At 44.0% G+C, this 25,291-nt stretch overlaps 1 protein-coding gene across 1 annotated transcript in view; it reads left to right on the top strand.

The window, feature by feature from the left end:
* Positions 1–213: 213 nt before the first annotated feature.
* The window catches only part of STAC2 (SH3 and cysteine rich domain 2), a 307,072-nt gene continuing 281,994 nt past the window's right edge, over positions 214–25,291 (top strand). The window contains exon 1 of the mRNA XM_077252334.1: positions 214–233. The gene's annotated coding sequence lies outside the window, so the exon portion shown is untranslated. The remainder of the gene's footprint in view (positions 234–25,291) is intronic.

Below are 25,291 nucleotides of genomic sequence, written 5' to 3'. Positions count from 1 at the left end.
AGCCCACCACACCCGATGCACATTTCGCCAAGAAATTTTTCGTCCAGGGGTGGCAGAGCACTGGAAAGGAGGTCGTTTCCTGGACTCACCTGTTTTTTTGTCACGGGTTTTAATTTGTGCTTTATATATATTTCATCTATAATCTAATCTTTCTTTACTATTTTTATACAGCGGGTCAGAAGACACTGAATAGACCGGAGCAGTGGAGACCGGAACAGTGGGGAACAGGAGATGTGAGTATTTGATTTTTATATTTTTATCTATGGAACATTATATGGGGCACATTATACTATATGGAACACTATATGGGGCCATTATACTGTGTGGAACATTATTTGGGGAACATTATATTGTATACTGTATGGAAAAATACATGAGGCCATTATATGCTGTATGGAGCAATATATTGGACCATCATACTGTATGGAGCATTATGAGGGGCCCATTATACTGTATGGAGAATTGTATGAGGCCATTATATACTGTATGGAGCATTATCTGGGGCCCAATATACTAACTTGAGCAATATATGGGGCCCATTATATTGTATGGAGCAATATATTGGACCATTATGTACTGTATGGAGAAATATATGGGGCCCAATATACTGTATGGACCACTATATGGAGCGATTATGTACTGTATGCTGCATTATATGGGGCCATTATACTGTATGGAGCAATATATGGGACCATTATACTGAATGGAGCAATATATGGAGCCCAGTGTACTGTGAGGAGCAATATATGGGGCCCATTATACTGTATGGAGCAACATATGGGACCATCATACTATATGGAGCATTATAAGGGGCCCATTATACTGTATAGAACATTGTATGGGGCCATTATATACTGTATGGAGCATTATAAGGGGCCCTATATAGTAAATCGAGTTATACTGTATATGGGGCCCATTATATTTTATGGAGTAATATATAGGACCATTATGTACTGTATGGAGAAATATATGGGGCCCAATATACTGTATGGAACACTATATGGAGCGATTATATACTGTATGCTGCATTACAGTGGGGAAATTTAGTCATTCAGCAATAGTGCAAGTTCCACCACTTAAAAAGATGAGAGGCGTCTGTAATTTACATCATAGTTAGACCTCAACTATGGGAGACAAACTGAGAAATAAAAATCCAGAAAATCACATTGTCTGTTTTTTTATCATTTTATTTGCATATTATGGTGGAAAATAAGTATTTGGTCAGAAACAAACAATCAAGATTTCTGGCTCTCACAGACCTGTAACTTCTTCTTTAAGAGTCTCCTCTTTCCTCCACTCATTACCTGTAGTAATGGCACCTGTTTAAACTTGTTATCAGTATAAAAAGACACCTGTGCACACCCTCAAACAGTCTGACTCCAAACTCCACTATGGTGAAGACCAAAGAGCTGTCAAAGGACACCAGAAACAAAATTGTAGCCCTGCACCAGGCTGGGAAGACTGAATCTGCAATAGCCAACCAGCTTGGAGTGAAGAAATCAACAGTGGGAGCAATAATTAGAAAATGGAAGACATACAAGACCACTGATAATCTCCCTCGATCTGGGGCTCCACGCAAAATCCCACCCCGTGGGGTCAGAATGATCACAAGAACGGTGAGCAAAAATCCCAGAACCACGCGGGGGGACCTAGTGAATGAACTGCAGAGAGCTGGGACCAATGTAACAAGGCCTACCATAAGTAAAACACTACGCCACCATGGACTCAGATCCTGCAGTGCCAGACGTGTCCCACTGCTTAAGCCAGTACATGTCCGGGCCCGTCTGAAGTTTGCTAGAGAGCATTTGGATGATCCAGAGGAGTTTTGGGAGAATGTCCTATGGTCTGATGAAACCAAACTGGAACTGTTTGGTAGAAACACAACTTGTCGTGTTTGGAGGAAAAAGAATACTGAGTTGCATCCATCAAACACCATACCTACTGTAAAGCATGGTGGTGGAAACATCATGCTTTGGGGCTGTTTCTCTGCAAAGGGGCCAGGACGACTGATCCGGGTACATGAAAGAATGAATGGGGCCATGTATCGTGAGATTTTGAGTGCAAACCTCCTTCCATCAGCAAGGGCATTGAAGATGAAACGTGGCTGGGTCTTTCAACATGACAATGATCCAAAGCACACCGCCAGGGCAACGAAGGAGTGGCTTCGTAAGAAGCATTTCAAGGTCCTGGAGTGGCCTAGCCAGTCTCCAGATCTCAACCCTATAGAAAACCTTTGGAGGGAGTTGAAAGTCCGTGTTGCCAAGCGAAAAGCCAAAAACATCACTGCTCTAGAGGAGATCTGCATGGAGGAATGGGCCAACATACCAACAACAGTGTGTGGCAACCTTGTGAAGACTTACAGAAAACGTTTGACCTCTGTCATTGCCAACAAAGGATATATTACAAAGTATTGAGATGAAATTTTGTTTCTGACCAAATACTTATTTTCCACCATAATATGCAAATAAAATGATAAAAAAACAGACAATGTGATTTTCTGGATTTTTTTTTCTCAGTTTGTCTCCCATAGTTGAGGTCTACCTATGATGTAAATTACAGACGCCTCTCATCTTTTTAAGTGGTGGAACTTGCACTATTGCTGAATGACTAAATACTTTTTTGCCCCACTGTATATGGGGCCATTGTACTGTATGGAGCAATATATGGGGTCATTATACTGAATGGAGCAATATATGGAGCCCAGTGTACTGTGCGGAGCAATATATGAGGCCCATTGTACTGTATGGAGCAATATATGGGACCATACTATATGGAGCATTATAAGGGGCCCATTATACTGTATAGAACATTGTATGAGGCCATTATTTACTGTATGGAGCATTATAAGGGGCCCTATATAGTAAATCGAGTTATATATGGGGCCCATTATATTGTATCGGGCAATATATAGGGCCATTATGTACTGTATGAAGAAATATTTGGGGCCCAATATACTGTATGGAACAACATATAGGGCCATTATATACTGTATGGAGCACTATTAGGAGCCATTATGTACTGTATGTTTAATCATATGGGGCCATTATACTGTATGGAGGAATATATGGGGCCATTGTACTGAATGGAGCAATATATGGAGCCCTTTGTACTGTATGGAGCAATATATGGGGCCCATAATAATGTATAGAGGAATATGCGGTGCCCATAATACTGTATAAAGGATTATACTGTCCTTTCTAAAATGAAAATTCTATAGTCACTCTGACTGCAGACCTTTAAATCCTCCAGCACACAAACTGTGCGTGGCGAGGATTCACCGGTTTCTGAGCTATTGTATAATTTACAATAGATATCACTAATGTAATGTAAGAAGTGAAATCTTTGTCATTATACTATACCTATATTTCTTATCTGTGCATCATAAATCGTGGTATGTGTTAAAGGGGCCACTGAGACTCTTTTGCCTGGAGCACACGAAAACCTGGAGCTGGCCCCGGCAGTGATGTAATGCGTTGCCCATGCCGTAACAACAAAGTCAGCTGTCGGCTCTTGCACTGGCCACAGAAGAAGACGTCGCATGGTGTGGGAACCGGGGAAGGTGAGTAAAGTCAGTTTTTCTTTTTAAAATGTGGTGGAGAAGAACGGAGGGGCCCAATATATATTATACCAGGATGGAAGATATTATGCCAGCATGGGGGCATTATACCAGAATGGAAGAAATTACACCAGAATGGGGTATTATAACAGAATGGGGACCTTATACGAGGATGGGGAACATTATAACTGAATGGGGACATTATACTAGTGAAAGCAGGTAGACGGATGCAGTAACGGTCGGAGGCAGAGCAAGGGTTAACAGCAGAATTTAATCTAACATCGTTACTCCACACAGGGAGGGAATAAATTAAATATGGGGCAGTGCGACTGTATACAATTAACTTAGGAGTAACCGGTATATGATTAGACAGAAAAGAGTTAAAAAGCATAAACTTATCAATCCGGCGTTGTTGAGGGGTAGTCTCTGAGATAGTTGTGGTGGAATTCTGGCATGAATGCTTGGAGAATCCGGTGTCGTCCTGGTTTGGAAAGGGCCTTGAATCCTGGTGTTGCCAATGGTCCTGAAATATGCGGTCGTGGGTTCTGGATCCAGGGGGAAAATTCACTGAAGGAGGAATAGTCCTTTCTCTTAGGTACCGACAGTACGGGAGCGTACAGGAGCGGGTATGTCAGATAGCCGCACACTGTCTGCAGCCTGGTGGTCTCGTCTGGGGGTGCGCCCTCTACGATATGGCTGAGGAGAAGACCCGCTCAAGGTCAGTAGCGCTGCGGGAGTCGGCATGGTCAGAAGTCTCTGGAAGCGTCTGCGCCTGTGATCTGCAGTAAGCTGGCATAGGCCCCTCTGGCTTAGGCCTACATCGTCCTGACTACACTGTGCAGAGACTCGCACTCTGTTCCCACACACTACAGTATAGCTTACCGCCCAATCTGACCTAGTTGCCACGTAATGTCGCCCTTTTATGTCCTCCATGCCCCCTGGTCTTAAGTTCGAAGGTCTGTCCGGGGAACTAAGCTCTCCCCCTGCAACATGGGTGACAGCACCGATGGTTCCGGACTCATTCCAGGAAAGGCACGCCACGGCCGTCTCTCCTCCTTACACTAGGGTGGGTGACATTATACCAGAATGGGGGAAATTATGCCAGGAAGGTGAGAATTATAATAGCATGAGCAACATTATATCAGGATAAGGAACATTATACAAGAATAGGTATAATATACCAGAATGGGGATATTATACTAGGATGGGGACATTATACCAGAATGGGGGACATTATAACAGAATGGGGACATTATACCAGAATGAAGACATTATACCAGAATGGGGACATTATACCAAGATGGATGACATTATAATAGAATGGAGAGTATTCTCAACAGGATGGGGGACATTATATCAGGATGGGTACAATATACCTTAAAAAGGGATTTTATATCAGGATGGGAACATTATTCCAGGATGGGTGAGATTATAACAGAAAGGGTGGAATTATAACAGCATGAGGGACTTTAGACCAGTAAGGGGAGAATTATAACAGCATAGGGGACATTATATCAGGATGAGGAACATTATACCAGAACAGGTACAATATACAAGAATGGGGAGATTATACAAGGATGTTAGACAATATATAAGAACGGGTACAATATACTAGACTGGGGGACATCATACCAGAATGTGGGCATTATGCCAGAATGTGGGACATCTAACATCTAACATCTAACACCTATGAACAGATATTCTAGCCCAAGCTGACTGGACTACATTCCACAGTTCTTTTGCATTCTTAGGTTTTTCATTTTTTTAATGTTGCTCCACAAATTCTCAATCGGATTGAGGTCTGGGGATTGGGCTGGCCACTTCATAATATCAATCTTGCTTGTCTAGAACCAGGATGTTGACCACTTGCTGTTGTGTTTGGGTTTGTTTTCCTGTTGAAACACCCATTTCTAGGTAATTTCTGATTCAGCATAAGACAACATGACCTCTTCCAGTACTTTGATATATTCAAATGGGCCCAACTCCATAGTATGAGAAACATCCCCAAACCATTAGGGTATGTGTCCACAATCAGGATTACATCCGGATTAGCTGAGGATGAATGGTGCGTACAGCCACAGCGTTCAACCCGGAGCATCCAGATGTTACAGCATAGTGGAGGGGATTTTATGAAATCCCTTCTCCATTATGCATGCGAACACGCATCCGGCGGCCCTGCGTTTACAGATATGCGGCGCGTCTTTTTAGTGCGCAGCTTTATGGGTTGTCTCACAAACTGTCTGCGGCCTTTAGACCTAATAAGAAGAATCTTGCTCTCATCTGGCCATAGAATGTTGCACCACTGAATGTTGCACCACATTTTGGCAAACTGTAACCTTCTCAACACATCTTTTTTTTCAGCAATGGCAATTTATGAGGGTTTCTTGCAAATGATGGTTGCAGGTCTGACAGGTACAGTGGGGAAAAAAGTATTTAGTCAGCTACCAATTGTGTAATTTCTCACACTTAAAAAGATGAGAGAGACCTGTAATACTGGTAACAAGTGCAAACAGGTGCCATTACTAGAGGCAATGAGTGGAGGACAGAGGAGCCTCTTAAAGAAGAAGTTACAGGTCTGTGAGAGTCAGAAATCTTGCATGTTTTTAGGTGACCAAATACTTATTTTCCACCATAATTTGCAAAATAAATCTTGCAACATCAGACAAGGTGATTTTCTTGATTTGCTTTCTCATTTTGACTCTCATAGTTGTGGTCTACCTATGATGTCAATTACAGGCCTGTCTCATCTTTTTAAGTGGGAGAACTTGCACAGTTGGTGGCTGACTAAATACTTTTTTCCCCACTGTAACTAATAATCTTCTTTAATCTCCTTGGAGCTAATCATTTTATGCTTCTTTGCCATTCTTGTGATTCAATGATCTATGTGGATAGTAGTATTTAATTTCCTACCATGTGTTTTGTGTTTTGTTTGCTATTTTAAAGCACTGGAAATATTTTTAGCTGAGCTGCCAATCAACTTCTTGATCAAAGGTCTTTCTCCTTCAATACAATGTCTGGAACGACCCATTTTAATCACTAAGCAAGGTCTAAAGCCAGCAGGTACATTTGCTGCCCTCCTTCTTTAAATAAGGGCCATAATTTCACAGAATGAATGACCGCGCTAACTCTGACTTGCTATTAATTAGAACATACTCCTTTCATTAAATGAGTCAATTACACCCAAGTGCCAGGGTGCAGATCATGGCTGTTGATTCTGTTGGTTGCCCATTACTCGCCTACATCTTGCCATGATTTTATTTCCCATGTTGTACGATCTTTTCTGCCCAAAACAGTAATAAAAAACATTAGTTATGTTAGACTATTATTTTGCACATAACTGTTGTGGTAGATCGGCTCACTCGACTGCACACATAGGCAGACACGGGTACACTGTGGCTTTAAGAACTTCCTTTGGTTTATTGTAGGCAGCATAAACCAAGGTGTGGTAAATAAAATACTGCCCTCTGGGCAAAACAGGAAAACAAAACAAAATGGTGGCAGAACAAACACAGTCCTTCTGTAAGCGGGGTTCCTCCCGCTCACGGCTGGCAGAACACACACTGTTCAGCTTCACAAGTCCATGTAACACTTTCCTGGAGTGCTCCTTCCCCAGGCCCATACTAAACACTGAAAGCTCTGACCTTCAGTGATTTAAGCCCAGACCTTGTGACTGCTCCATCGTGTGACTGATCACATGATCTTGATATCACACAGGTCCTGTCTGTACTCTGCATGTGGAGATACGGTGAACCCCCTCCCACCCACTCTATGGAGGTCCAAAAAAGCCAGCCCATAACATAACTCTCATTTCATCCTCTCAACACATGGTAAACTACTCTGGTTTTACGTCACTGACGCCATCATGCGCAGTGCCACGTATCTCCCCTCTATCACTTCACCAGTGACTCTGTCACATTGTATAATAAACACACTGATGTCAAAGTACAGAAATAAAAAAGTGATGTGGGCGATAATAAACACAGTGATGTCACAGCACAGGAATAATGAATGCAGTGATATCATCGTACAGGTGTAATAAAGGCAAATGTATTAATCCTGTCAAATATTTACATTTAAGTATAAACTTAGACTAGACAGTCTGAACATGCACTAAATTGATCACAGTGTTTCATGCTGAATGATAAAAAGGTGAATCAATATAGACTTGTCTCAATTTGCACCAACTCTGTGCACTATCACCTAGCACAGCACAGTACTGGAATTAAATGAGCATCCTGGTAGGAAGAAGTTATTACCTATCCACAAAAGTGCTAACTTCTGGAATGGTTCCCCGTTTGGATAGATTTAGCAAACGCACTGTCATCCTATTCATTCTCTATGGATCTGCCGGAGACAGCTGAGTACCGTGCTTGGCTATGTCTAGAATTCTTATACAGAATGAATAGAATGGCATTGCACATCTAGACGTTATAGATTACAACTTCTTACTACCAGTATATCCCTTCAAGCAATTATGATGGTGCTATAAAGCATAATGCATACATCAAGGGTAACCAAGGTGCTCTGTTCTGTATAGTGAAAGCACATAACAGGACATATGTAGTCTAACTAATGTCTGAGGCACAAGAAGTGACATTGTAGACAGCTGCCTCCTGACCATGTCATGTATCAGAGTCTGTTGTCCTGCTTAATAGAAATCATTGTCCTAAATTGCCTGATAAGTTTCCTGTCATTTCCAATTAAGAGGGAACAGAAGCTAATCAAACTAATAATAGATAAATGCATTGACTCTGTATTTCATGTATTATTCATTGAATGATGCGTTATTATTGTACTGAATGGACATTTTTCAGAAAGAAGATATTTTGAATTGTCGTCTTCTGGGTAATAGAAAGCTCATTGCAAAACCCAGGAGCAGCAGTATCTATGAAATTAAATTAAAAATGCTAATTTTCTTCAATCAGAAATGTAAATGGCTTCTACCATAACAGGAGATCATCAATGTAGTCACCGCAATGTCATCCATCACAAAAAGTCCCAAACTCTACTTAGCCATTAGGATCACATGTATATTAGACTAAAGTCCATTGAATCGACCAATATTGGGCAAATAATGTCAGGTAAGAGAAAGATTCAGTGGAATGGATTTTCTATGACAAATTCACTTGTTCTCTCAGAGAGGAGTCTCACATCAGCTCTCAAAAAGAATCCAGAAATGCTCGGCTGAGCTGATCATTCTTGTGTATGTGAGAGTCGGAAGAGAAAGCTGTTGGCCAAGCAAGTGTTCAGCCGATAGTTGCCTAATGCCTCTGGATCAACATGTTAGGGCATGTTAGGTTAGGCTATGGGATGAACTAGATGGACTTAAAGTCTTCCTTCAACCTTAATAACTATGTAACTATGTAATGTGTATAGGGGCTGTTAGATGTAACAGAAAAGAAGTAAATAGCCAGCTCACCAGTAACCACCGCAGGTGCACGGAACTCTGTTGCAGGAGAACGAGTTGATCATCAAAAGAAAAAAAAAGTTGAGTTCCAGCTCCTTAAAAATAGAAAATTTATTGATTTCCAAAATATTAAAAGCGATACATCCAGGTGGATTGTCTCCCTCCGGTGGGTGCCCCTGAGCATGAGGGACTAATTGCCTATCCTACAGTATATGAGGATAATCAACTATGTGATATATTAAAATCTGGTATCAATGTGGTGTCAAGAAGAGCGCCGACTATAGGTAACCAAATAGCCCCTAGTATGCTTCGATCAAATATAACCAAGAATAAAAAAACATGGTTAAATTATCCTGTTTTTTTTAAATGTGGTACAAATAATTGTAGCACCTGTAAGCTTTAGCAGCTAAAATGTTCCACAATGCGGAGGAAACAATTAAATTTGATATAAAACAATATATTAACTGTAATTCCACCAATATTGTGTACAAAATCAACTGCACAGATTGCAATTTGTCCTACGTGGGTTGTACAATGAGGAAACTTAAGACACGCATCCGGGAGCATTTATACGATATAAATAACCTACAGGGTGGTAACAGAAATATGTCGGCGGCTTCCAGACACTTTGTCACTCACCATGCCCGGAGAACTGTAGGCTTCCAAATCCAGGGAATAGAACAGGTTAATATGCCTCCTCGCGGTGGGGACGCCAGGAGGCGTCTCCTTACGCGAGAGGCATATTGGATATTTCACCTTAACACCTGATCCCCGATGGGACTTAATAAACGCAATGAAACTATTCTGCATTATTGTTGAACAAGAAGTGAATATTTTATTATGTATTGTATATTTTATTATGCATTTATATGTGTTAATGATTTTATACTAGGACCTGAAGAATTGTCATGTGACTTATTCTGGGAATCTGGTTGGGCAAATCTCTCTATTTAGAGCAACACAGCCCGACTAACTTATGGCTTTGACAAAGATCGTTTGATCGAAACGCGTTAAAAGCCAATTAGTCCCTCATGCTCAGTGGCACCCACCGGAGGGAGACAATCCACCTGTATGTATCGCTTTTAATATTTTGGAAATCAATACATTTTCTATTTTTAAGGAGCTGGAACTCAATTTTTTTTTTTTCTTTTGCTGTTAGATGTAACCTATATTGACAATGTATTTACACACATGTATTAATCACTGAATTTAGGTATGCAAATTGCCTCTTCAGAGAAAAAGAGGACTTGAACTCTATAGCGCCACCTATTGGAAGTAGCGATCCTACAAGTCACAATCAACCCTTTAACAAGTCTTGCAATATGACTTAGTATAAAAGTCAAATCAGTATCTCAATTCGGAGACAGTGTTTCGGTCTGTTGGCCCTTGTCAGAGCGAAGCATGAGAACTGATTTGGCTAGGTGAGAGACTCTGGACTGAGGTCTAAGGGGTAAGGTTTCTCCTTGTGGAGAGTGACATACCAGCTCTGGCTTGTCAAGGTATTTTATTCAGTCCGTTGGGCGCAATGTATACAATCCAGCCCCTTGTCTTGCAGTCTGATTTACTAACAGCTGTGAAATAATGGCTTCTTCTAAAGATCTCACTGATTCAGCCATGGTCCTGCAATAAGATGTTACCAGTGTAACAAGTCAGATTGTGAAACTTTTTCACTCTTTGTTCCATGTTTAGGAACCACAGCAACTCTAGCTCAAAATGGAGACCACATAAAGTTGCAGAGCAGGGTCACTGAGTAGCAGTGGAAACATGGTCTGTGGAGTAACAGATCAGGCTTCTCTATCGAGTAGATAGAAAAAGCCAGTAGATAGAAAAATATTTAGAATTGAGAGTCCTCAGTGGTTGATACCTTTTAATGGCTAACTGGAAAGATGATAACAAATTGCAAGCTTTTGAGACTACTCAGGCCTCTTCATCAGTCTGATGAAGAGGCCTGAGTAGTCTCGAAAGCTTGCAATTTGTTATCATCTTTTCAGTTAGCCATTAAAAGGTATCAACCACTGAGGACTCTCAATTCTAAATATTTTTCAGAACTTTTTTTAGACACTATATGGACTTCAGAAGATGATGAAACAATGGTTAAATCGAGCATATATAGGATTAGCATAACATCTGCTGTTGATTTTTCACATGGATTATAATTTGCACCCTCAGAAAATAAGAGTTAGCTGCTGCCAAGTACCTTTTGTCTATGGCAGTGCATACATACTTGGATAATCCAAGTGCGAGGGCTTAGAAATTGGTGTTTATGGATATGAAAGAGTTTTGACAGAACCTATTGACTTAAAGTTAAAGATTACACATTTTCTTTGTGTTTTCGGCACAAAGAGTAATCTTTTACATTTGAAAAATTACAAAAAGGAAAATGGGCCAATGCAAAAATGTGGGCACCCGTCATGGTTAGTACCTAGTAGCACCCCCTTTTGCAAGTATCAAAACTTGTAAATACTTTTTGTAGACTGCCAAGTCTTTGAATTCTTGTTTCAGGGATTTTAATCATTTTTTTCAGTTCTGTTAGACTCCAGGGTTGTCTTCCATGCACTGCTATTTTGAGGTGTAGCCACAGATTTTCAATGATGTTCACATTAGGGGACTGTGAGGGCCAGTGTATTTCAGCTTGTGCCTTTTGAGGTAGTCTATTGTAGATTTTGATGTGTTTAGGATCGTTATCCATTTGTAGAGGCAATCCTCTTTTCAACTTGAGCTTTTTTTTATACATGGTGCTATGTTTGTGTAAGAAGGTGGCGGGGACCCTCACGTGCCTCCTCTCCCCTGGTCACTGTTCACATATTACATGTGGCACCCCGTGGTGTATCAATAAGAAATGTAACATTTATACATGTTTACTGATTTTTGTGTACTGTAATGTGATGCATTTGTTATATACTGTGTGCAAGCCTAGGGACAGTATAGAACAGTAGGGGGATTAGAATAGAAGGGGGCATCATAGAGATAAGATAGTATAGACTAAATAGAAGTGTTAGTAAAGGCCCCGTCTCACATAGCAATTTACCAACGATCACGACCAGCGATACGACCTGGCCGTGATCGTTGGTAAGTCGTTGTGTGGTCGCTGGGGAGCTGTCACACAGACAGCTCTCTCCAGCGACCAACGATCAGGGGAACGACTTCGGCATCGTTGAAACTGTCTTCAACGATGCCGAAGTCCCCCTGCAGCACCCGGGTAACCAGGGTAAACATCGGGTTACTAAGCGCAGGGCCGCGCTTAGTAACCCGATGTTTACCCTGGTTACCAAAAAAAACAAACAGTACATACTCGCCTTTCGGTGTCCCTTGCCGTCTGCTTCCTGCTCTGACTGAGCCGCCGTACAGTGAGAGCAGAGCGCAGCGGTGACGTCACTGCTGTGATCTGCTCTCACTTTCCGGCCGGCAGTCAGTCAGAGCAGGAAGCAGACGGCAAGGGACCTGACGGACATCAGATGGTGAGTATGTACTGTTTTTTTTTTTTTTACATTTACGCTGGTAACCACGGTAAACATCGGGTTACTAAGCGTGGCCCTGCGCTTAGTAACCCGATGTTTACCCTGGTTACCAGTGAAGACATCGCTGGATCGGTGTCACACACACCGATTCAGCGATGTCAGCGGGACCTCAACGACCAAAAAAAGGTCCAGGCCATTCCGACACGACCAGCGATCTCGCAGCAGGGGCCTGATCGCTGGTACGTGTCACACATAGCGAGATCGCTACTGAGGTCGCTGTTGCGTCACAAAACTAGTGACTCAGCAGCGATCTCGCTAGCGATCTCGCTATGTGAGACGGGGCCTTAAGATACAGGCAGAATGGGAGTTGGTTAGTGGGGAGGAGTTAGAGCAGGGCAGAGCCACGGGGATATAGAAGCAGTACTTCCTGGTTAGGGAGAAGAAGCCATGGGCGAGATGTGAGGAATAGTGACAAAGACGTTAGACAGCCATGGGGGATAAAGTTGCGATGGCAGTAAGGGGCCCCCAGGCGGAGAATAGTGTAGTCGGGCACCAGCTTAAGAAGATCTAAGACTGGGGCAGGAGCAGCTGAGATGGCGTTCCTGGCACCTTTCCCTAATGGAACCAAAAGAGGGCTGACAGGCAGCTGGTGACGCTGAAGGTACTGATGGGATATGGACTGTCCAAAGATACGGCAGGGATTGCCAAGAAAAGGGAGACAGAGCTGAAGGAGAGGATAGGAGCTGCCCGGACGGCAGGGAAAGATAAGAAGATTCCTCTGTGTTTAACCTGTGCTGCCTATGTGATGAATGCACTGCTGTCCAGTAAAGTTAATCTGTTGGAAAAAGACCTCGACTCTGAAGTGATTTATGGGGCTCATGGAAGCGGAGCCAGCGTGACAGCAGCCAAAGGAAACCTGATAGTGACTGTGAGTGTTCTGTTGCGCATGCTGCATATGCAGCAAAATGGACACTGTATTTTATCTGTGAGGCACCAGGGTGTGGGAACAGAACAGCCCGTTGCCACGACTACCCCCCTGACCGCCTTACATTTGCATCAAGAATTTGTTGAAATTTAATATATCCATTCTTCCGTCTACCCGTGAAATGTTCACCGTGCTATCGCCTACAACACAACCCTAAAGCATGATTGATCCACCCCCATGGTCATTGGTTGGCATTATGTTCTTTTCCTGAAATTCTGTGCCTTTTTTCTTTGACACATACCTTTGATCATTGTGATCAAACAGTTCTATTTAAACTCATCGGTCCACAGGACTGGTTTCCAAAATGCATCATGCTTGTTTAGATGTTATTTTGCATACGTCTGACTCTGAATTTTATGATGAGGAAGCAGGAGAGGTTTTCTTCTGATGACTCTTCCATGAAGGCCATATTTGTGCAGGTGTCTCTAAACAGTAGAACAATGTGCCACAACTGCAGAGTCTACTAAATCTTTCTGAAGGTTTTTTGCAGACACGCGAGGGTTCTGATTTGCTGCCCTACGAGCAACTCTCACTGAAATTTTTTCTTGGTCTTTCAGACCTTATCTTGAACTCCACTGTTTCTGTTAACTGATATTTCTTAATTATATTTCGAACTGAGGAAAGGGCAGCTTGAAAACATTTTGCTATCTTCCTAGCCTTCTACTGCTTTATGGGCCTCCACCATTTTTTTTCAGAGTACTAGGTAGCTGCTTAGAAGAACCCATGGCTGCTGATTTTTGGAAGAAGGTTAGAGTTGACTTGGTTTTTATAAAGTTTGGAAATTTACATCACCTGGCCTTTCCTAACGATGATAGTGACCAAGCCATAACCCTAGAAGGCTAATTAAGGTCTGAAACCTTAATCATAGTTATCTGAGCACACAAATCTGCAAGAGTGCCCAAATATTTGCATCTGCCCATTTTCCTTTTTATAATTTTTAAAATGTAAAAATTGACAAAAGTGTCATCTTTAACTTTAGGCCTTTTAGAGATCATTTCATCTTCAACTTGCTTAACTGTTCACAATAACAGTAATTTTTAGCAGGGGTGCCCAAACGTTTACATTCCACTGTAGTGTCATCTACCAATTTTTTTCTTATGGTTATGCTATTTTTGACTGCAAAGAAATGTAGCCTGAAAATCTGGTCTTGCCATAACAAACACCAGAACATCACAGCTTCAGATTTAGAAACATTTCTTATTGTCTTTTTTAAGTGCCTTTTTCAAAATACCTGTACTATGAGAATTGAGGGCTTGCTCACGAGTAGCATTTTACAGTAGAATCAAAATGCCTATTCATGATAGTTTTTATTTTCCTTGAGGTACATACATAGTTTTTCTTAAAAACGTAGCATGCCAATTATTTTAGCGATTTTTAAAGATTTTTTTTTCCTATTTTGTCTGATGATTGTACTTTTCCTGTGGAAAAAATGCAGCATAAACATTGCATGTGAATACATCCTAAAATTATTATTATTAATTTATTCGATCCCCCATGACAGCACCATGAGATAGGGGATCCGCCCTTCAAGTACTGGAAAGTCTACAGACATAAAAAGCAGCACCTCTCCCATGCATAGTTGGTTTCTTGTCCTTGACGGGTGAACCTCTACAGACAAACCTGTCGAAGAAGAAGTCTTACCCAGGCCCAGCCAGTCGGTTCAGGCAGCGGGGCTTTCCTGCTTTGGCCAGTGGGGGGTCTCTGGAAGCATCACAGTGGATCCAAGGGGACTTCACGCTAGTGTGAGGAGCAGGAGAGTGGTATCTGGGTAGGATTACTAGCTCAGTCGCGGTCTGCAGCAGACGATGGTGCAGGTAAGTATAATCTGGAGCTCTGCTGGTGTGTCTCTGTGCTGTGGCCATGTGGAGCATGGCCTGGTTATGTGCCCGGGACGGGCCGGGGGCACCACAATGACACAACCAGGATGCACCCAGATGCGAAAAGAGGAAGCGCATCATATGAGCGCGCATTGTGGCTGAAGTGCTGGCCGGGAAACATCTAGGCCAGATCAAAACTTTGCATCATTCCCTGTGAAGGAGAGCACCTTGGCTCAAGGACTTCTTAACTCACTGGCTTCCTATATCCTGGTGGTCCTGTGGACTCAATTTCATGCTAGAGCAACAGCATGAACAATTGGATGTCCTCTTTAATGACTTTTCACTTAGCGGGCTGTTATGATCCCAGTGGCTGGGGATCACAGGAAATACTAGCTAAGTAACTAAACATAGACACGAGCTCTAGGGAGATGGTAACTGGACTGACCGCAAAACCTGATCCTATCCAAACACACTAAAAGTAGCCGGTGAACGTGCCTAAAATCCTGGACATCTCGACACAGCCTGAGAAACTGACTACCCCTAAAGAGAAAGCAAGACCTCACTTGCCTCAAGAGAAATAACCCCAAAGATATAGGAAGCCCCCAACAAATAATAACGGTGAGGTAAGGAGAAAAGACACACGTAGGAATGAAAACAGATTCAGCAAATGAGGCCCGCTAATACTAGATAGCAGAAGACAGATAGCGAACTGTGCGGTCAGCAAAAAACCCTACCAAAATATCCACGCTGAGAATTCAAGAACCCCCACACCAACTAACGGTGTGGGGGGAGAAACTCAGCCCCCTAGAGCTACCAGCAAGCTGGGAAATCACATATTAGCAAGCTGGACAAGAAACAAATAGAACACTGATGATCAAAAAATGAACAAAACGGAAACTTAGCTTCTCTTGAAGAGACTGGGAGCAAGGTAGTCAGAAGGAATCAGAATAGCACTGAATACATTGACAGCAGGCATAGACTGAGAGTCCAAGTGAGCTTAAATAGAAAACCAGCCCACAGATAACGAGACAGCTGATGCCAGTCACAAACCTGCAGAAAGACAGCACTCACACAATACCACTTGTGACCACAAGAGGGAGCCCAGAAATAGAGTTCACAACAGTACCCCCCCCTTGAGGAGGGGTCACCGAACCCTCATCAAGACCCCCAGGGCGATCAGGATGAGCCGCATGGAAGGCACGAACCAAATCGGCCGCATGGACATCAGAGGCGACAACCCAGGAATTATCCTCCTGACCATAGCCCTTCCACTTAACTAAATACTGAAGCCTCCGTCTGGAAATACGAGAATCCAAGATCTTCTCCACCACGTACTCCAATTCGCCCTCAACCAGCACCGGAGCAGGAGGCTCAACAGAAGGAACCACAGGCACCACATACCTCCGCAACAAAGACCTATGGAACACATTATGAATGGCAAACGATGCTGGGAGGTCCAAACGAAAAGACACCAGGTTAAGGATTTCCAAAATCTTATAAGGACCGATGAAGCGAGGCTTGAATTTAGGAGAGGAAACCTTCATAGGAACATACCGAGAAGACAGCCATACCAAATCCCCAACATGAAGTCGGGGACCAACACCGCGACGGCGGTTGGCAAAGCGCTGAGCCTTCTGCTGTGACAACTTCAAATTGTCCACCACATGGTTCCAAATCTGCTGCAACCTATCCACCACAGAATCCACCCCCGGACAGTCAGAAGGCTCAACCTGACCCGAGGAAAAACGAGGATGAAAACCAGAATTGCAGAAAAAAGGCGAAACCAAAGTAGCAGAACTAGCCCGATTATTAAGGGCAAACTCGGCCAATGGAAAAAAAGTCACCCAATCATCCTGATCAGCAGAAACAAAACAACTTAAATAAGTTTCCAACGTCTGATTAGTTCGCTCGGTTTGGCCATTCGTCTGAGGATGGAAGGCCGACGAAAAAGACAAATCAATGCCCATCTTAGCACAAAAAATCCGCCAAAATCTGGACACAAACTGGGATCCTCTGTCAGACACAATATTTTCAGGGATGCCGTGCAAGCGAACCACATTCTGAAAAAAATAAAGGAACCAAATCGGAGGAGGAAGGCAACTTAGGCAAGGGCACCAAATGGACCATTTTGGAAAAACGATCACACACCACCCAGATGACAGACATTCTCTGAGATACTGGAAGATCTGAAATAAAATCCATGGAAATGTGCGTCCAAGGCCTCTTCGGGACAGGCAAAGGCAAAAGCAAACCGCTGGCACGAGAACAGCAAGGCTTAGCCCGAGCACAAATCCCACAGGACTGCACAAAGGAACGCACATCCCGCGACAAGGAAGGCCACCAGAAGGACCTAGCCACCAAATCTCTGGTACCAAAAATCCCAGGATGACCTGCCAACACCGAAGAATGAACCTCGGAAATAACTCTGCTGGTCCATCTATCTGGGACAAACAGTCTCTCTGGTGGGCAACGGTCAGGTCTATCAGCCTGAAATTTCTGCAGCACTCGTCGCAAATCTGGGGAAATGGCAGACAAAATCACTCCCTCTCTGAGGATACCAGCCGGCTCTGAAACTCCCGGAGAGTCAGGCACAAAACTCCTAGAAAGGGCATCAGCCTTCACGTTCTTCGAACCAGGCAGGTACGAGACCACGAAATCGAAACGGGAGAAAAACAACGACCAACCAGCCTGTCTAGGATTCAGGCGCTTGGCAGACTCGAGATAAATCAGATTTTTGTGATCAGTCAAGACCACCACACGATGCCTAGCTCCCTCGAGCCAATGTCGCCACTCCTCAAATGCCCACTTCATAGCCAACAACTCTTGATTACCAACATCATAATTCCGCTCGGCAGGCGAAAACTTTCTTGAAAAGAAGGCACAAGGCTTCATCACAGAGCCATCAGAGCTTCTCTGCGACAAAACAGCCCCTGCTCCAATCTCAGAAGCATCCACCTCGACCTGGAAAGGAAGAGAGACATCAGGCTGACATAAGACTGGAGCTGAAGAAAACCGGCGCTTCAGCTCCCGAAAGGCTTCCACTGCCGCAGGAGACCAATTAGTCACATCAGAACCTTTCTTGGTCAAATCCGTCAAGGGCTTAACCACGCCAGAAAAATTAGCGATGAAGCGAAGGTAAAAATTAGCAAAACCCAAGAACTTCTGAAGACTCTTAACAGATGTAGGCTGAGTCCAGTCATGAATAGCCTGGACCTTGACTGGGTCCATCTCAATAGTAGAAGGAGAAAAAATAAAACCCAAAAAGGAAACCTTCTGTACTCCGAAGAGACATTTTGAGCCCTTCACAAATAAAGCATTGGCACACAGGACCTGAAACACCATCCTGACCTGCTTCACATGGGACTCCCAATCATTAGAAAAGACCAAAATGTCATCCAGATACACAATCATAAATTTATCCAGATATTCTCGGAAAATGTCATGCATAAAGGACTGAAACACAGAAGGAGCATTAGAGTCCAAAAGGCATCACCAAGTACTCAAAATGGCCTTCGGGCGTATTAAATGCTGTTTTCCATTCGTCCCCCTGCTTGATACGCACAAGGTTATACGCACCACGAAGATCTATCTTGGTGAACCAACTGGATCCCTGTTATGACCCCAATGGCAGAGGGTCTCAGAAATAATTACTAAGTCTGCAAACACAAAAAACCAGCTCATAGGGCAGTGGTAACTGAGCTGACCATATATCTAATCCTAGCACCACAAATAGCAGCAGCCGGGGAACGTGCCTACGTTGGTTCTAGACGTCTCGCGCCAGCCGGAGAACTAACTAACCCTAGAAGGGAAAAGAAAGACCTTTCTTGCCTCCAGAGAAAAGACCCCAAAAGTTGGATACAAGCCCCCAACAAATAATAACGGTGAGGTAAGAGGAAAAGTCAAACGTAAGAATGAGCTAGGTATTTAGCAAAGAGAGGCCCACTAGCTAATAGCAGAATAAGTAAGATGACTTATATGGTCAGCAAAAACCCTATCAAAATATCCACGCTGGATATTCAAGAACCCCCGAACCGTCTAACGGCCCGGGGGGAGAACACCAGCCCCCTAGAGCTTCCAGCAAAGTCAGGAATCACATTTAGTACAAGCTGGACAAAAATAAGAGCAAAGCAAATAACCAAAAAACAAAGAAGCAGGACTTAGCTTAATTTAGCACGAACCAAGACCAGCAGACAGGAGCAAACAGAAAGGATCTGATTACAACGATGCCAGGCACTGGACTAAGGATCCAGGAAGCTTATATAGCAACACCCCTGGACTAACGACCCAGGTGGGTGCCAAACTGAGGAAAGACAATCCCAGAGTCATATCACAAGTAACCACAAGAGGGAGCCAAAACGTCTAATTCACAACAGTACCCCCCCTTAAGGAGGGGTCACCGAACCCTCACCAAGACCACCAGGGCGATCAGGATGAGCAGCGTGAAAGGCACGAACTAAATCGGCCACATGCACATCAGAAGCAACCACCCAGGAATTATCCTCCTGACCATAGCCCTTCCACTTGACCAGATACTGAAGCCTCCGTCTGGAGAGACGAGAATCCAAGATCTTCTCCACCACGTACTCCAACTCGCCCTCAACCAACACCGGAGCAGGAGGCTCAACAGAAGGAACCACAGGTACAACGTACCGCCGCAACAAAGACCTATGGAACACGTTGTGAATGGCAAACGACACCGGAAGATCCAAGCGAAAGGACACAGGATTAAGGATTTCCAATATCTTGTAAGGACCAATGAAGCGAGGCTTAAATTTAGGAGAGGAGACCTTCATAGGAACAAATTGAGAAGACAGCCATACCAAATCCCCAACACGAAGTCGGGGACCCACACCGCGGCGGCGGTTGGCAAAACGCTGAGCCTTCTCCTGTGACAACTTTAAGTTGTCCACCACATGATTCCAGATCTGCTGCAACCTATCCACCACAGAATCTACCCCAGGACAGTCAGAAGGCTCCACATGTCCCGAGGAAAAACGAGGATGGAAACCAGAGTTGCAGAAAAATGGCGAAACCAAAGTAGCGGAACTAGCCCGATTATTAAGGGCAAACTCAGCCAACGGCAAGAAGGTCACCCAATCCTCCTGATCTGCCGAAACAAAACACCTCAAATAAGCCTCCAGAGTCTGATTAGTTCGCTCCGTTTGTCCATTAGCCTGAGGATGAAAGGCAGACGAAAACGACAAATCAATGCCCATCCTAGCACAAAAGGATCGCCAGAACCTGGAAACAAACTGGGATTCTCTGTCAGACACAATATTCTCAGGAATGCCGTGTAAACGAACCACATTCTGAAAGAACACAGGAACCAGATCGGAAGAGGAAGGCAGCTTAGGCAAAGGCACCAAATGGACCATTTTAGAAAAGCGATCACATACCACCCAGATGACAGACATGCCCTGAGACACCGGGAGATCTGAAATGAAATCCATGGAAATGTGTGTCCAAGGCCTCTTCGGGACAGGCAAGGGCAAGAGCAACCCACTGGCACGAGAACAGCAAGGCTTAGCTCGAGCACAAGTCCCACAGGACTGCACAAATGACCGCACATCCCGTGACAAGGAAGGCCACCAAAAGGACCTAGCCACCAGATCTCTGGTGCCAAAAATTCCCGGATGCCCTGCCAACACCGAGGAATGAACCTCGGAAATGACTCTGCTGGTCCATTTATCAGGAACAAACAGTCTGTCAGGTGGACAAGAGTCAGGTCTACCAGCCTGAAATCTCTGCAAAACACGTCGCAAATCAGGAGAAATGGCCGACAAGATAACTCCCTCTTTAAGAATACCAACTGGTTCTGCGACTCCAGGAGAGTCAGGCACAAAGCTCCTTGAAAGAGCATCAGCCTTCACATTCTTTGAACCTGGTAAATACGAGACCACAAAGTCAAAACGGGAGAAAAACAATGACCAGTGGGCCTGTCTAGGATTCAGGCGTTTAGCAGACTCGAGATACATCAAATTTTTGTGATCAGTCAAGACCACCACACGATGCTTAGCACCCTCGAGCCAATGACGCCACTCCTCAAATGCCCACTTCATGGCCAGCAACTCCCGATTGCCAACATCATAATTCCGCTCAGCAGGCGAAAACTTCCTAGAGAAGAAAGCACATGGTCTCATTACCGAGCAACCAGGGCGCCTCTGCGACAAAACGGCCCCTGCCCCAATCTCCGAAGCATCCACTTCGACCTGAAAGGGAAGTGAGACATCAGGCTGGCAGAAAACAGGCGCCGAAGTAAACCGGCGCTTCAACTCTTGGAACGCCTCCACGGCTGCAGGAGCCCAGTTAGCAACATCAGAACCTTTCTTGGTCATATCCATCAAAGGTTTAACAACGCTAGAAAAATTAGCGATAAAACGACGGTAGAAGTTAGCAAAACCCAAGAACTTCTGAAGACTCTTAACTGACGTGGGTTGAGTCCAATCATGAATAGCTCGGACCTTGACTGGGTCCATCTCCACAGCAGAAGGGGAAAAAATAAACCCCAAAAAGGGAACCTTCTGTACTCCAAAGAGACACTTTGAGCCCTTAACAAACAAAGCATTCTCACGCAAAACCTGAAACACCATCCTGACCTGCTCCACATGTGAGTCCCAATCTTCAGAGAAAACCAGAATATCATCCAGATAAACAATCATAAATTTATCCAGATACTTCCAGAAAATATCATGCATAAAGGACTGAAACACTGAGGGAGCATTAGAGAGCCCAAAAGGCATCACCAAGTACTCAAAATGACCTTCGGGCGTATTAAATGCTGTCTTCCATTCATCTCCTTGCTTAATGCGCACAAGGTTGTACGCACCACGAAGATCTATCTTGGTGAACCACTTGGCACCTTTAATCCGGGCAAACAAGTCCGACAACAGAGGCAAAGGATACTGAAATTTAACAGTGATTTTATTCAGAAGCCGATAGTCAATACAAGGTCTCAAAGATCCGTCCTTCTTGGCCACAAAAAAGAATCCCGCACCAAGAGGGGAAGAGGATGGACGGATATGCCCCTTCTCCAGAGACTCCTTGATATACGAACGCATTGCGGCATGCTCAGGTACAGACAGATTAAACAGTCTTCCCTTAGGAAATTTACTACCTGGAATCAAATCTATGGCGCAGTCACAGTCCCTATGAGGAGGCAGAGCACTGGACCTGGACTCGCTGAATACATCCTGATAATCAGACAAATACTCAGGAACTTCCGAAGGAGTAGAGGAAGCAATAGACACCGGCGGGGAATTAGCATGAATTCCCTGACAGCCCCAACTTGACACAGACATTGCCTTCCAATCCAAGACTGGATTGTGGGTCTGTAACCATGGCAGACCCAAAACGACCAAATCATGCATTTTATGCAGAACAAGAAAACGAATCACCTCCCGATGTTCAGGAGTCATGCACATGGTTACCTGCATCCAAAACTGCGGTTTATTTTCCGCCAATGGCGTAGCATCAATACCTCTAAGAGGAATAGGATTTACCAACGGTTCAAGAACAAAACCACAGCGCTTGGCAAATGACAGATCCATAAGACTCAGGGCAGCACCTGAATCCACAAACGCCATAACAGGGTAAGAAGACAATGAGCAAATTAAAGTCACAGACAAAATAAATTTAGGTTGCAAATTACCAATGGCGACAGGACTAACAACCCTTGTTAGGCGTTTAGAGCATGCTGATATGACATGTGTAGAATCACCACAGTAAAAACACAACCCATTCTGACGTCTATGATTTTTCCGCTCATTTCTAGTCTGAATTCTATCACATTGCATTAAATCAGGTGTTTGTTCAGACAACACCACCAGAGGATTAGCGGTTTTGCGCTCCCGCAAACGCCGGTCAATTTGAATAGCCAGCGCCATGGAATCATTCAGACTTGTAGGAATGGGGAAACCCACCATCACATTCTTAATGGCTTCCGAAAGGCCATTTCTGAAATTTGCGGCCAGAGCACACTCATTCCACTGAGTAAGCACGGACCATTTCCGAAATTTTTGGCAATACACTTCAGCTTCATCCTGGCCCTGAGAAATAGCCAGCAAGGCTTTTTCTGCCTGAACTTCAAGATTGGGTTCCTCGTAAAGCAATCCGAGCGCCAGAAAAAACGCATCAATATTTGCCAATGCCGGATCTCCTGGCGCTAGCGAGAAAGCCCAATCCTGAGGGTCGCCCCGTAAAAAAGAGATAACAATTTTAACTTGCTGAGCTGAATCTCCAGATGAACGGGGTCTCAGAGATAGAAACAATTTACAATTGTTCCTAAAATTCCTAAACTTAAATCGGTCTCCAGAAAACAGTTCAGGAATAGGTATTTTAGGTTCAGACATTGGACTACTGGTAACAAAATCTTGTATGCCCTGCACACGAGCAGCAAGCTGGTCTACACTTGTAATCAAGGTCTGGACATTCATGTCTGCAGCAAGCTCAAGCCACTCAGAGGTAAAGGGGAGGAAGAGAGGAAAAAAAACAAAAAAAAACCTCAGAATTTCCTTTCTTATTATCCCACTTCTGCAATGCATTAAACATTCAATGTTCGGCCTGGCATACTGTTATGACCCCAATGGCAGAGGGTCTCAGAAATAATTACTAAGTCTGCAAACACAAAAAACCAGCTCATAGGGCAGTGGTAACTGAGCTGACCATATATCTAATCCTAGCACCACAAATAGCAGCAGCCGGGGAACGTGCCTACGTTGGTTCTAGACGTCTCGCGCCAGCCGGAGAACTAACTAACCCTAGAAGGGAAAAGAAAGACCTTTCTTGCCTCCAGAGAAAAGACCCCAAAAGTTGGATACAAGCCCCCAACAAATAATAACGGTGAGGTAAGAGGAAAAGACAAACGTAAGAATGAGCTAGGTATTTAGCAAAGAGAGGCCCACTAGCTAATAGCAGAATAAGTAAGATGACTTATATGGTCAGCAAAAACCCTATCAAAATATCCACGCTGGATATTCAAGAACCCCCGAACCGTCTAACGGCCCGGGGGGAGAACACCAGCCCCCTAGAGCTTCCAGCAAAGTCAGGAATCACATTTAGTACAAGCTGGACAAAAATAAGAGCAAAGCAAATAACCAAAAAACAAAGAAGCAGGACTTAGCTTAATTTAGCACGTACCAAGACCAGCAGACAGGAGCAAACAGAAAGGATCTGATTACAACGATGCCAGGCACTGGACTAAGGATCCAGGAAGCTTATATAGCAACACCCCTGGACTAACGACCCAGGTGGGTGCCAAACTGAGGAAAGACAATCCCAGAGTCATATCACAAGTAACCACAAGAGGGAGCCAAAAAGTCTAATTCACAACAGATCCCTTAATCCGAGAAAACAGATCAGACAATAATGGCAAAGGATACTGAAATTTGACCGTGATTTTATTTAGAAGACGATAATCTATACAAGGTCTCAGAGAACCATCCTTCTTGGCCACAAAAAAGAATCCTGCACCAAGAGGGGAGGAGGATGGGCGAATATGTCCCTTCGCCAAAGACTCCTTTATATAACTCCGCATCGCGGCATGTTCTGGTATAGACAAATTAAAAAGTCGTCCCTTAGGGAACTTACTGCCAGGAATCAAATTTATAGCACAATCACAATCCCTATGAGGAGGCAGGGCACCGGATCTGGGCTCATCAAATACATCCTGGTAGTCCGACAAAAACTCAGGGACCTCAGAAGGAGTGGAAGAAGCAATTGACACCAAAGGGACATCGCCATGAATCCCCTGACAACCCCAACTTGACACAGACATAGCTTTCCAATCCAGAACTGGACTATGGGCCTGCAGCCATGGCAGACCCAAAACTACAACATCATGCAAATTATGCAGTACAAGAAAGCGAATCACCTCCTGATGTACAGGAGTCATGCACATGGTCATTTGCGTCCAATACTGAGGCTTATTCTCAGCCAATGGCGTAGCATCTATTCCCCTCAGTGGAATAGGAAATTCCAAAGGCTCCAGAACAAAACCACAGCGCTTGGCAAACGACAAATCCATAAGATTCAGGGCAGCACCTGAATCCACAAAAGCCATAACCGAGTAGG

The sequence above is a fragment of the Ranitomeya variabilis genome, chromosome 4, assembly GCF_051348905.1.
Source record: "Ranitomeya variabilis isolate aRanVar5 chromosome 4, aRanVar5.hap1, whole genome shotgun sequence".
NCBI classification, from domain to species: Eukaryota; Metazoa; Chordata; class Amphibia; order Anura; family Dendrobatidae; genus Ranitomeya; species Ranitomeya variabilis.
Note: the sequence above shows the minus strand (reverse complement) of the source record. Positions and strands in the feature narration are given on the sequence as shown.